Source organism: Oncorhynchus gorbuscha, linkage group LG25, assembly GCF_021184085.1.
Source record: "Oncorhynchus gorbuscha isolate QuinsamMale2020 ecotype Even-year linkage group LG25, OgorEven_v1.0, whole genome shotgun sequence".
Lineage (NCBI taxonomy): Eukaryota > Metazoa > Chordata > Actinopteri > Salmoniformes > Salmonidae > Oncorhynchus > Oncorhynchus gorbuscha.
The window spans coordinates 32673026-32684432 of NC_060197.1; the positions used below are offsets into that span (position 1 = coordinate 32673026).

Here is an 11407-nt window from a genome sequence, read left to right on the forward strand (position 1 = left end):
CACCTCTCCGCAGCCAATGTGAGTAAGACCTTTAAACAGGTCAACATTCATAAGGCCACAGGGCCAGACAGATTACCAGGAAGTGTATTCCGAGCATGTGCCGACCAACTGGAAAGTGTCTTCTCTGACATTTCCCTGTCTGTAATACCAACATGTTTCAAGCAGACCGCCATAGTCCCTGTTCCCAAGAACACTAAGGTAACCTGTCTACATGACTACCAAGCCATAGCACTCACATCTGTAGCCATGTAGCCATGAAATGCTGGCTCACATCAATGCCATTATCCCAGAAACCCTAAACCCACTTCAATTTGCATAACACACCAACAGATCCATCTCTATTGCACACCACACTGCCCTTTTTTGAACCTTTATTTAACTAGGCAAGTCAGTTAAGAACAAATCCTTATTTACAATGACAGCCTAGGAACAGTGGGTTAACTGCCTTGTTCAGGGGTAGAACAACACATTCTTTACATTGTCAGCTCAGGGATTCAAACTAGTAACCTTTCAATTACTGGCCCAATGCTCTAACCACTAGGCTACCTGCCGCCACCTTTCACACCTCGACAAAAGGAACACCTATGTGAGCTAAGGACCCTGGGAGTAAACACCTCCCTCTGCAACTGGATCCTGGACTTCCTGACCGGCCGCCCCCGGTGGTAAGGGTAGGTAACAACACATCCGCCACGCTGATCCTCAACACAGGGGCCCCTCAGGGGTGCGTGCTCAGTCACCTCCTGTACTCCCTGTTCACTTATGACTGCACGGCCAGGCACGACACCAACACCATCTTTAAGTTTGCTGATGACATAATGGTGGTAGGCCTGATCACCGACAATGATGAGACAGCCTATAGGGAGGAGGTCAGAGACCTGACCATGTGGTGCAAGGACAACAACCTCTCCCTCAACGTGATCAAGACAAAGGAGATGATTGTGGACTACAGGAAAAGAAGGACCGAGCACACCCCCATTCTCATTGATGGGGCTGTAGTGGAGCAGGTTGAGAGCTTCAAGTTCCTTAGCGTCCACATCACCAACAAACTAACATGGTCCAAGCACACCAAGACAGTCGTGAAGAGGGCATGACTAAACATATTCCCCCTCAGTAGATTGAAAAGATTTGGCATGGGTCCTCAGATCCTCAATAGGTTTTACAGCTGCACCATCGAGAGCATCCTGACGGGTTGCATCACTGCCTGGTATGGCAACTGCTCGGCCCATCCTCCCGCAAGGCACTACAGAGGGTAGTGCGTATGGCCCAGTACATCACCGGGACCAAGCTTCCTGCCATCCAGGACCTCTATTTATTTCATTTAATTTTACCTTTATTTAACCAGGCAAGTCAGTTAAGAACACATTCTTATTTTCAATGACGGCCTAGGAACAGTGGGTTAACTGCCTGTTCAGGGGCAGAACGACAGATTTGTACCTTGTCACCTTGTCAGTACCTATAGCAGGCAGTGTCAGAGGAAGGCCCTAAAAATGGTCAAAGACTCCAGCCACCCTAGTCATAGACTGTTCTCTCTGCTACCGCACGGCAAGCCGTACCGGAGCACCAAGTCTAGGTCCCAGAGGCTTCTAAACAGCTTCTTCCCCCAAGCCATAAGGCTCCTGAACAGCTAATCAAATGGCTACCCTGACTATTTGCATTGCCCCCCCCCCCTTCTACATTGCCGCTACTCTCTGTTGTTATCTATGCATAGTCACTTTAATAACTTTACCTACATGTACATATTTCCTCGACACCGGAGCCCCCAGACATTGACTCTGTACCGGTTGCTCCTCCATATAGAGCCCCGCTATTGTTATTTAAGGCTGCTCTTTAATCATTTTGTTATTCTTATCTCTTACTTTTTTTGTATTTTCTTAAAACTGCATTGTTAGTTAAGGGCTTGTAAGTAAGCATCTCACTGTAAGGTCTACACCTGTTGTATTTGGCGCATGTGACAAAAACAATTTGATTTGATTAGTCCACTGCGCCACTCGGGACCCCAGTTTGGTTTGTGATTAATGTTGCTGCTGCTCTAATGCTGCCAATAATTGCTAATCAAAGCTTTCGTCAAATGCTTGAGACAGGCTTTGCTTTTTGCTTTGCTTGTGCATATTCATGTGGTTACTGCATATTCACGTGTTACATCTTGCTAAACTAAAAATTAGTATTGGGCTCAGATTCATTGCAACACCGTCTCTGGTCCAGAGGAGGCTGGTGGGAGTGTAGTGGGCAATAATATTTGACATGTGTATATACAGTATACTGTATATGATATTATAAATACCTCACATGTGACTTGTAATAAGCAATTAGCCTATTGAAATGTTTATCTGACTCCATAAAGATAAGTAAAATATGCATGCAAACATTAGGCAATGAGTTGACATTGACTAGTAAGAATTAGTCTGAGAATGGTCTATATCAAAGGCGGATATTTAATTAACATGGTACAATTCATGGATTCACATACAAGGCATGAAGCTTAAGTCACAAGTATTAACAAGCATTACAAAGCATACTTCTAGGCAAATAGATCCTCAGGTTAACTTAGAAGACAAAGCATGAACAAAGAGAGTCTTACTAGGCCAGAGGCTTAGGAGCCTAGGAAATGAAAATTGATCGTACAACCTTCCTCCGTGGACTGAATACAGAACACGAGAGAGAACGAAGGCATTCAATTCCGTTCATAACATCTGTAACCTTTCAACACAAAACCAATCACCTTTGACCAGTCAAACAATACCAAGTTTGCAGTGTAACCAAGGTCCAATCTCCACAGGATGTCATAGCATCTAATAGCTTGTGTGGGGGATGAGACCAATGGAAATCAGACAGCATGCCTGAGAGGACAATAGAACCTCGTTGAGCGTAATTTAGACTTCACCCTGTCCAGATACAAGTTACCACAGAGATCATACATCCATATAGACAGCATCAGAGTTATCCCCAGAGAACAAGTTTCAGAGATACCAAGCATGGATACTATATCCATGCCTCTATCACTCATTCAATAGTCAGTCCTTTGGATACTGTAACCAAGATACATTTTGTTCTCCTCAGAGGACGGAAGGGCTGACTAGTCCTTTGGCATTGTCCTTTGTTCCTGGATCATTTGCCATGCAGCCCCAGGTGACAGAGAACACATACGCCTACAGGAGGAGCTACAGGAGGAGCTACAGGAGGAGCTACAGGAGGACAGGCTCATTGTAATGGCTGAAATGGAACAAATTGAACGGTATCAAACATCCACATGAGCCCATCCTCCTATAGCCCCTCCCACCAGCCTCCTCTGGTCTGGTCCTGACTGTTTATCCACTGTATGGTCACGTTACATGATGGGAGATGCTCTTCAAACCCAACCCTACTACAGTGATGACACGTCTGCCATTCAGTCACACGTAGCCATGTTCTATTCAAATCTGGACAACCCCTCATTATGGCATTCTGCTATACCTTGGTTTGGCCTTTCAAAATGGTGGGAGTGTCATGAGCTAGGAGTCAAAAGGTCACAGTGAAGTCACCGACAGTGCCACGTTCAGTAGCCAAACATTGTTAAACATTGCAGATAGAAAGGCCATGAATAGAGCAAACATTCTTCTTTATTCTACATCTCAGAGAGGCATGCTTGTTCTACATTGCATATTTCTATCTGAATGTTCCAAAACATTAAGTCCTGCTAAACGTGCCCCCAGATTACAGTCTAAACAGAGTGGCAAGTCAGATCTCAAATATATCACACCCAAGGCCTAGAGTGTGTGACTAATACTGACTAATTAGCCCATCCCAAGTCAAACAGAAACATGCCTTCCAAGGACATGTATCTGCACGACTGTCACCACAATTAGGTTGTAATTATAAATTACCATCATTGTGATCTAATCAATATGCGTCTTATTAAAGAATTAGGCACATTTTTCCTCTCTGCATGCTACATTTCTGCATTAATATTGTTATGCAGCACCATATCCCCCACTATGTAATGAGCACAAATATGACAGACTAAATGAGGCGAAGAACTTCAAATCGAATTTTATTTATCACATGCGCAGAATACATGTGTAGACCTTACAGTGAATTGCTTACTTACAAGCCCTTAACCAACAATGCAGTTTTAAGAAAATACCTAAAAAAAATAGTAAGAGATAAGAATAACAAATAATTAAAGAGCAGCAGTAAGTAACAATATCGGGCTATCGGTACAGAGTCAATGTGCAGGGGCACCGGTGTCGAAGTAATTGGGGTAAAATGTACATGTAGGTAGAGTTAATAAAGTGACTAGGTTGTGTCATCAGCAAACTTAATGATGGTGTTGGAGTCGTGCCTGGTCGTGCAGTCATGAGTGAACAGGAGGTAGAGGGGACTGTGCACGCATCCCTGATCAACGTGGCGGATGTGTTGTGACCTACCCTTATCACCTGGGGTGGCCCGTTAGGAAGTCAAGAATCTAGTTGCAGAGGGAGGTGTTAACTCCCAGGGTCCTTAGCTTAGTGATGAGCTTTTAGGACACTATGGTGTTGAACGCTGGGCTGTAGTCAATGAATAGAATTCTCACATAGCTGTTCCTTTTGTCCAGGTGTGAAAGGGCAGTGTGAAGTGCAATAGCGATTGCATCATCTGTGGATCTGTTATGCAAATTGGAGTGGGTCTAGGGTCTCTGGGATAATGGTGTTAATGTGAGGCCTGACCAGTCTTTCAAATCAATTCATAACTACAGACGTGAGTGCTACGGGTCGGTAGTAATTTAGGCAGGTTACCTTAGTGTTCTTGGGCACAGGGACTATGGTGGTCTGCTTGAAACATGTTGGTATTACAGACTCAGACAGGGAGAGGTTGAAAATGTCAGTGAAGACACTTGCCAGGTTGTCACCTCATGCTCGGAGTACGCGTCCTGGTAATGCATCTGGCCCTGCGGCCTTGTGAATGCTGACCTGTTTAAAGGTCTTACTCACATCAGCTGCGGAGAGCGTGATCACACAGTCATCCGGAAGAGGTGATGCTCTCATGATGCATGTCTCAGTGTTACTTTCCTCCAAGCGAGCAGATAAGTTATTTAGCTCGTCTGGTAGGCTCGTGTCACTGGGCGGCTCTCGGTTCCGCTTCACTTTGTAGTATGTAGTAGTTTGCAGGCCCTGCCAGATGCGACGAACATCAGAGCCGTTGTAGTACGATTTGATCTTAGTCCTGTATTGACGCTTTGCCTGTTTGATGGTTCGTCTGAGGGAATAGCGGGATTTCTTATATTCTTCCGGGTTAGAGTCCTGCACCTTGAAGGCGGCAGCTCTACCCTTTAGCTCAGTGCAAATGTTGCCTGTAATCCATGGCTTCTGGTTGGGGTATGTACGTACCGTCACTGTGGGAATGACATCCTCGATGCACTTTGCACTTATTGATACGCCAGTGACTGATATGTTGTACTCCTCAGTGCCATCGGAAGAATCCAGGAACATATTCCAGTCTGTGCTAGTAAGGCAGTCCTGTAGTTTAGCATCTGCTTCATCTGACCACCTTTTTATATCCCGAGACACTTGTGCTTCCCGCTTTAATTTTAGCTTGTAAACAGGAATGAGGAGGATAGAATTATGGTCAGATTTGTCAAATGGAGGGTGAGGGAGAGCTTTGTACTAGTCTCTGTGTGTGGAGTAAAGTTGGTCAATAATTTTTTCCCCTCTGGTTGCACATTTAACATGCTAATAGAAATGAGGTAAAACTGATTTAAGTAAGCTAACAGGATGGAAGGCATGGTGTTAGATCCTTTTTATGTCTCTATTTTGGTTTGGTCAGGGTGTGAGTTGGGGTGGGCATTCTATGTTTTTGTGTTCTATGTTTTCTATTTCTGTGTGTTTGGCCGGGTGTGGTTCTCAATCAGAGGCAGCTGTCTATCGTTGTCTCTGATTGAGAACCATACTTAGGTAGCCTTTTCCCCACCTGTGTCTTGCGGGTAGTTATTTTCTCTTTAGTGTTTTCCTTCTCCAGCAAATAACGGGGATCTGGGCCTGGTTGGATCATGTTAATGAAGTAATAAATATACTTAACAATTCTCCATAGTTTACCTTGTAAAAACCATAGGGGAAGAATGATATTTTGCATTTTCAATGTCCTTTGATTGGGAATGTCTGTAGTACTTGGGAATGACCCACTCTAAAATCTGATAAATGTCTCAGAAAAGTTTATTGTGTGTGGAATGCACCACAATAGACTTGGGGTTAGTACGTTCTCAGAGTGGTGGGCATTTGTATATTGAGCTTCCCATAACTTTCCACAATGGAAATTGTCGTAAACTTCAGACAAAGCATTTCTGTTCCAAACCAGAGGCTCCCATTGTTAGTCTAGCTTGTATTGCAACAGGTTAACGATACAATAACATGTTCTGATGAGTGATGGGAAAGTGCTCAACTGGGGCTTATTTTACAGTAGAGATGCATTAAACATTTGGGACATTTTCCCAACACTTGTGGGCGTCACAGTTGAGAGTTCTCCAGTTATGTATGAGGAGTAATCTAATTGGTCTGAAATATTTGGCGTGGCTGTGAAGTTGACTGGCATTAGCAAATCGCAGTGTGGTTAAACTTGACATTCACTAAGTATTTTTCCCGAGGAAGAAACAAGATATTCACGGTAAAGGACCACCCTTATTAAGTTTTCCACACAGGTTCATACATCTCCCAACATGCACTCCTTCATGTCTGGGAATGCGAAATGGTAGGCTGACGGTGGATCTGATTTGCTATGGGGGCAACAGATCCAAAAGCATTAGCCAAACCAAGAGATAAAGTATACAATTTGTTGAGCTAGGCATTAACACTAATACTTTGTTTAGATGTTGAAAATAATCCATCCGAAGTACATTTTCAACCACTCTCAATATTCTCTCAATGCCAGGAAAACAATGCCTCGTTGATATAGCACAGCGCATAGTATAATGACAGTTATCTTGTTAAATGACTTTTAAATTGACTTGGGATTCTTGTTTGAGACGTCTATATCTGTGCCTTCCTTCCTGTTTGCAGGGGCCCCTGCCTTTGCTGTACGGACCCCCTTTGATCCCCCTACTACACTAACCCATATCCTGTGTCCTGAGTGTCGCATGGTGACAGTTCCCCAGATACCACATGATATTGGTATCCCAAGCCTGGTGGCATAGGCCCAATACAGTGTCTAATTTGTTAATGGATCTCCATTGGAAGCTCTCTTTCTCAGACGCATGTCGGTGTAATTATTTGCTCTGGAGGGAAGTAATTGGGGCCAAGCTACTTGAATGAATAAATCATTGTTTTGGACTTGTGTGATCTTTTTGACTCGGCGATAGTTAGGCCCCCTGTGTTTGTTTCCCATGCGTATCTCTCCCTTCGGATGTAGTTGAGACAAGAGCATGACTCGCCCCGTTGTGGGATTATTCCGTGTGAAACTGGAACAGAAATGCCAGAGGAAATTGTGTATCAATTGTGAATTATTATGACATTTAGTACAAAGATATGTCTTTTGGAGGAAGGATCTTTGACATAGCCTTGGCATTTTTCTATACAAAATTAGTATGGAGACAGAAGTGATCTATCTATGTTTGTATATCCCTGAAAATGTGGCCTTACCAAGGCCTCTTATAATAATATAGAATTACTATGCCAAACAGGTCCGTTTTATGACTTTTAGCTGACTCCCTTAGCTTCCAAAACAATTCTAACATCTCTCTGTGATCTGGCGGACTGCATGACGTGAATAGGAAATACAGTACATAGTACAACAGCCATGACATGACTGAAGGGAGCTGATTATTAGCAGATAGCCTATTCAATCACCTGGTTAGAATATGGTTCATTAAGGTGCTGAGAAAAAAGTGGTTCTCTGAACTTTCCTGACGCTATTGTTGGGGCCTCTTTACGCTGCACTACTTTGAGGACACAAACTAGGTCCAGGAAAGATACGTGTGTGTTGTAAACAGACAAATCTAGATTCAAATATCTCTTTAAGGGATGTCCTCCGGAGGTAGTGTGGGAGACATCTACACCACATAACCACATACCTCTGAGTGGTACAGTGTAAAGACAAGGCTCTTACACACCACATGTCCCTGCAAGAATTACATGAATTACCTTAAAGGTGCAATACGCAGATCTCACTCCTGCCATTTCCTGGTTGCTAAAATTCTAATAGCTTATGTGACAAAACAAGCAATGGATAGTGTAGGGAATCATTGTACCATCTAAACCGCTGTGAAATATATTTTCAATAACCAAAAATATTGTATTTCATCTGTTTGTAGCTGGTGTACAAAATCAAAAGTTAGAGACAAAAACAAAACTTAAGAACGCGAAGCACAGAAATAGAGCACATAGAACATATCTACCACTTCTTCGGCTTGATTTCAATGATAATGACAGATCTATAACTCACGTTTCTATGTGATTTTGGTAGCGTCAGTAGACACATTTTTTTCTCTGCTAGCCAAATTGAAAATGGAAGGCTTTTAAAATATCCACACATTTGTGAATCATTGAGTTAATAAAAGGTGCAATACTATGCACAACATGGTTTAGATGAGAAGCTCAATTCATAGTTTGTATTTATATACTTATTTTGTTATATATATATATATATATATATATATATATATATATATATATATATACGCTGCACTCACACATTTACATTTTAGCATTTTATTCAGTTAGCAGACGATCTTATCCTGAGAGACTTACAGTTATTGCGTTCATCTTAAGATAGAAAGGTGGGACAACCACATATCACAGCTATAGAAAGTACATTTTTCTCAATATCTAAGGCTAGTGTAAACAGAAAATGAGCAAATCTGATGTTGAAGATGCTGTAGATCTCACTAGACATATTTTACTAATGTAAATCCACCCTTAGTCCAAGGAGTAAATTAAGGGAAAACGAACTAACCATATTCAACACCTTGACTGTCTGTAAATACCGAATTCAATCTTTAAAAATGTATTTAGATTCAACAGGCTTTTTTACACTAACAAAATATATGATGTAAAAACCTGCACTTTCTTCGACATCAGATTTGCCACTTTTCTGTTGACACTGTCCTGTCATTAAGAGTTGATCAAATGTGCACCCTGTGATTCATTGGGTTGACACACCTCTGTTGAAGGTGAACAGTAAACTGTTGAACCCCATGCTGTGTCAAAGAGAGCCCTTGTCTTTGCATTGTTTGCACTAGCAACCAACGCCATGTTTAGCGGAGTCAGTATTTAGAGAGATAGACTTGACGTGCTGAATGTTCATGTGAAAGAGACAGTCTTAGAATCTTTTGTCACAAAGGTGCTAAAGGAATATGAGCATGTGGAGAGAAAGTAAGCTTTTAATCCCTGCCTTGGAAATACAAAATACCCAAAAACTGTACATGGGTGGTGTACCATGCCCTTCTCTCAGGAATTCCGATGCATAGAAGGGGTTATTAGCAAATCAACCTGAGGAACCTGTTCTTGTTTCTTGAAATCCTCCAATTACTTTATGAGCCACTAGGTCTAGTCATTCTGTTTCCCTGAAGGGGATAGTCAAAGAATAGCCAGTGGCGACAAAGTTAAGATTCATTGACAGGAAATGATGATGGTACTTTGTCTGTTTCTAATTGAATATGGTCAAACAGAGGTCACACTGTCATTCAAAAAGGCTTTCTGGGGTGGTACGTTTGGCTTTGTTAAGTCTTGACAAGTGTGCTAAAGGCCTAAGAAGCCGAGATAAGGCAAAGTAAACCAAATAAAGCTGCTTTGCTTTTAGTCATGGAAATTTGTTGGATGGTCAAGAGTATGCTCAATTTCCCCCTCGCTTAACACCAGTACAGTGTGATCTCAGACAATATGGTGTGAGGCTGAAGAAAGAGAAAGAGCTATCATAAAAGTGGTAAACAGTATGTGACCAATACTTTAGACACCCAAACATATAGCACAAAAGGCATTTTCTATGCTGCGGCTAAACACAAATCATTGTGGTATTAACTGAGATGTACTGTAATTCCTCCCAATCCTTATGCAGTGATTAATACCAATTCAATGCATTTCCTATTTCAGTTTTTAACGGTGATTCTTCACTAATCCCTTCACCTCCAATGTTAAGGAAAACATGTCATTTGAACCAATGTGAAATTATATTAAACCCCTTGAAAGGGTATTTGTATTTATCTTGCATGCTGCCCATCATCAGAATTATCTGTGACTCACAGAGGCGTATGTGACCACAATGGCTGTCTTTAACGCTAAAATGAAGTTAGAAGTGATATTGTATGCAGTTAAATAGAGTAGATCATTGTAGTCTCACGAGAAAAAAGACGTGAGAGGTGATATGGGTTAGCTGCAGTGTTAAATAGAACAGATGGGGACGTCATTTACTGTGTGGGAACTGGAATGTAGTGGGGCTGCTCATCGTGCCACAAGGGCCTCCGCTTTCCAATAAATACATGTACACTCCGGTCTTGAAATTCAATTATCTCCCTTAGCATCCAACAAGCCAGCGTGATGAATTAAAATGTCCATAAAACATACTGTGAGTAGCACTCATTTTGTGTTTCTGTCTTCTCTCTGACGGACATGAGTTTTTATTGACTTGATCCGACTATAATATTGTGTGATGAATACTCCCAAGGTTTAGTCATAGTAAAATGATGCTTCGTTCAGGAGAAGTTAAGTCGTTACTAAAAGTGTAATCCCAAATGGTTTTCCTTCCCATTAATAGTTCCAACAGGTTTTAAAAAGAAAGTGGCCTACCATTTCCAGGATTTAGGATATGAATCGCCCTCTTCGAGTTGTGTTTTTTCAAGTAATCTAAAGGGTGGAGATTAAAAGACAAAGGCCTAGATTTAATCAGATCTAGTGTTAACCGGCGATAGCCGACACCCACATAGCTGATGTTTTGGCGGTGTCGTATGTGCAACTGCATTGGAGCTGCCAAATCTGTGAGCAGCTGCTCAGTCACCAAGCCACACCCATCCCACTTGCGTTAGAAGTTCAGAATGAGAAAGTGTAGGCTATATAGAAATAATGAAGCTCAAACTGGACATCATTAAACAAAATAATGAGGATTTCTATCTGCCTAATCGAGGTGTAGATTACTATATATCACAGTGTTCGAATTTGTGAACAAGGCTGCATGGGATTTCTCTTAATGCGACTCTATGCAGCCATTGGCAATGTCCACTTTAGGTATAATGTCGGGAGCCTCTTGTAGATTTGACAGATCTAACGCAGTTCCACCTCCGACACAGCCAAAACAACCATTATGCGGGTGTCAGCTCGGATCTGATGGAATCTAGCTCTAACTGGGTACAATTATCTATGGTACATTGGTCAAATTGCCACATGTTGGAACTTCACTAGTCTGACAAAAATGGAGCAAGACTGCCTCATCATAAAAATCTGCATATAATCGCTTCTGTGGTTTTAATAAATAA

At 42.0% G+C, this 11407-nt stretch overlaps 1 long non-coding RNA gene across 2 annotated transcripts in view; it reads left to right on the forward strand.

The window, feature by feature from the left end:
* Nucleotides 1–11407, forward strand: part of LOC124014174 — a 59127-nt gene that overhangs the window by 26614 nt on the left and 21106 nt on the right. The window lies entirely within an intron of this gene.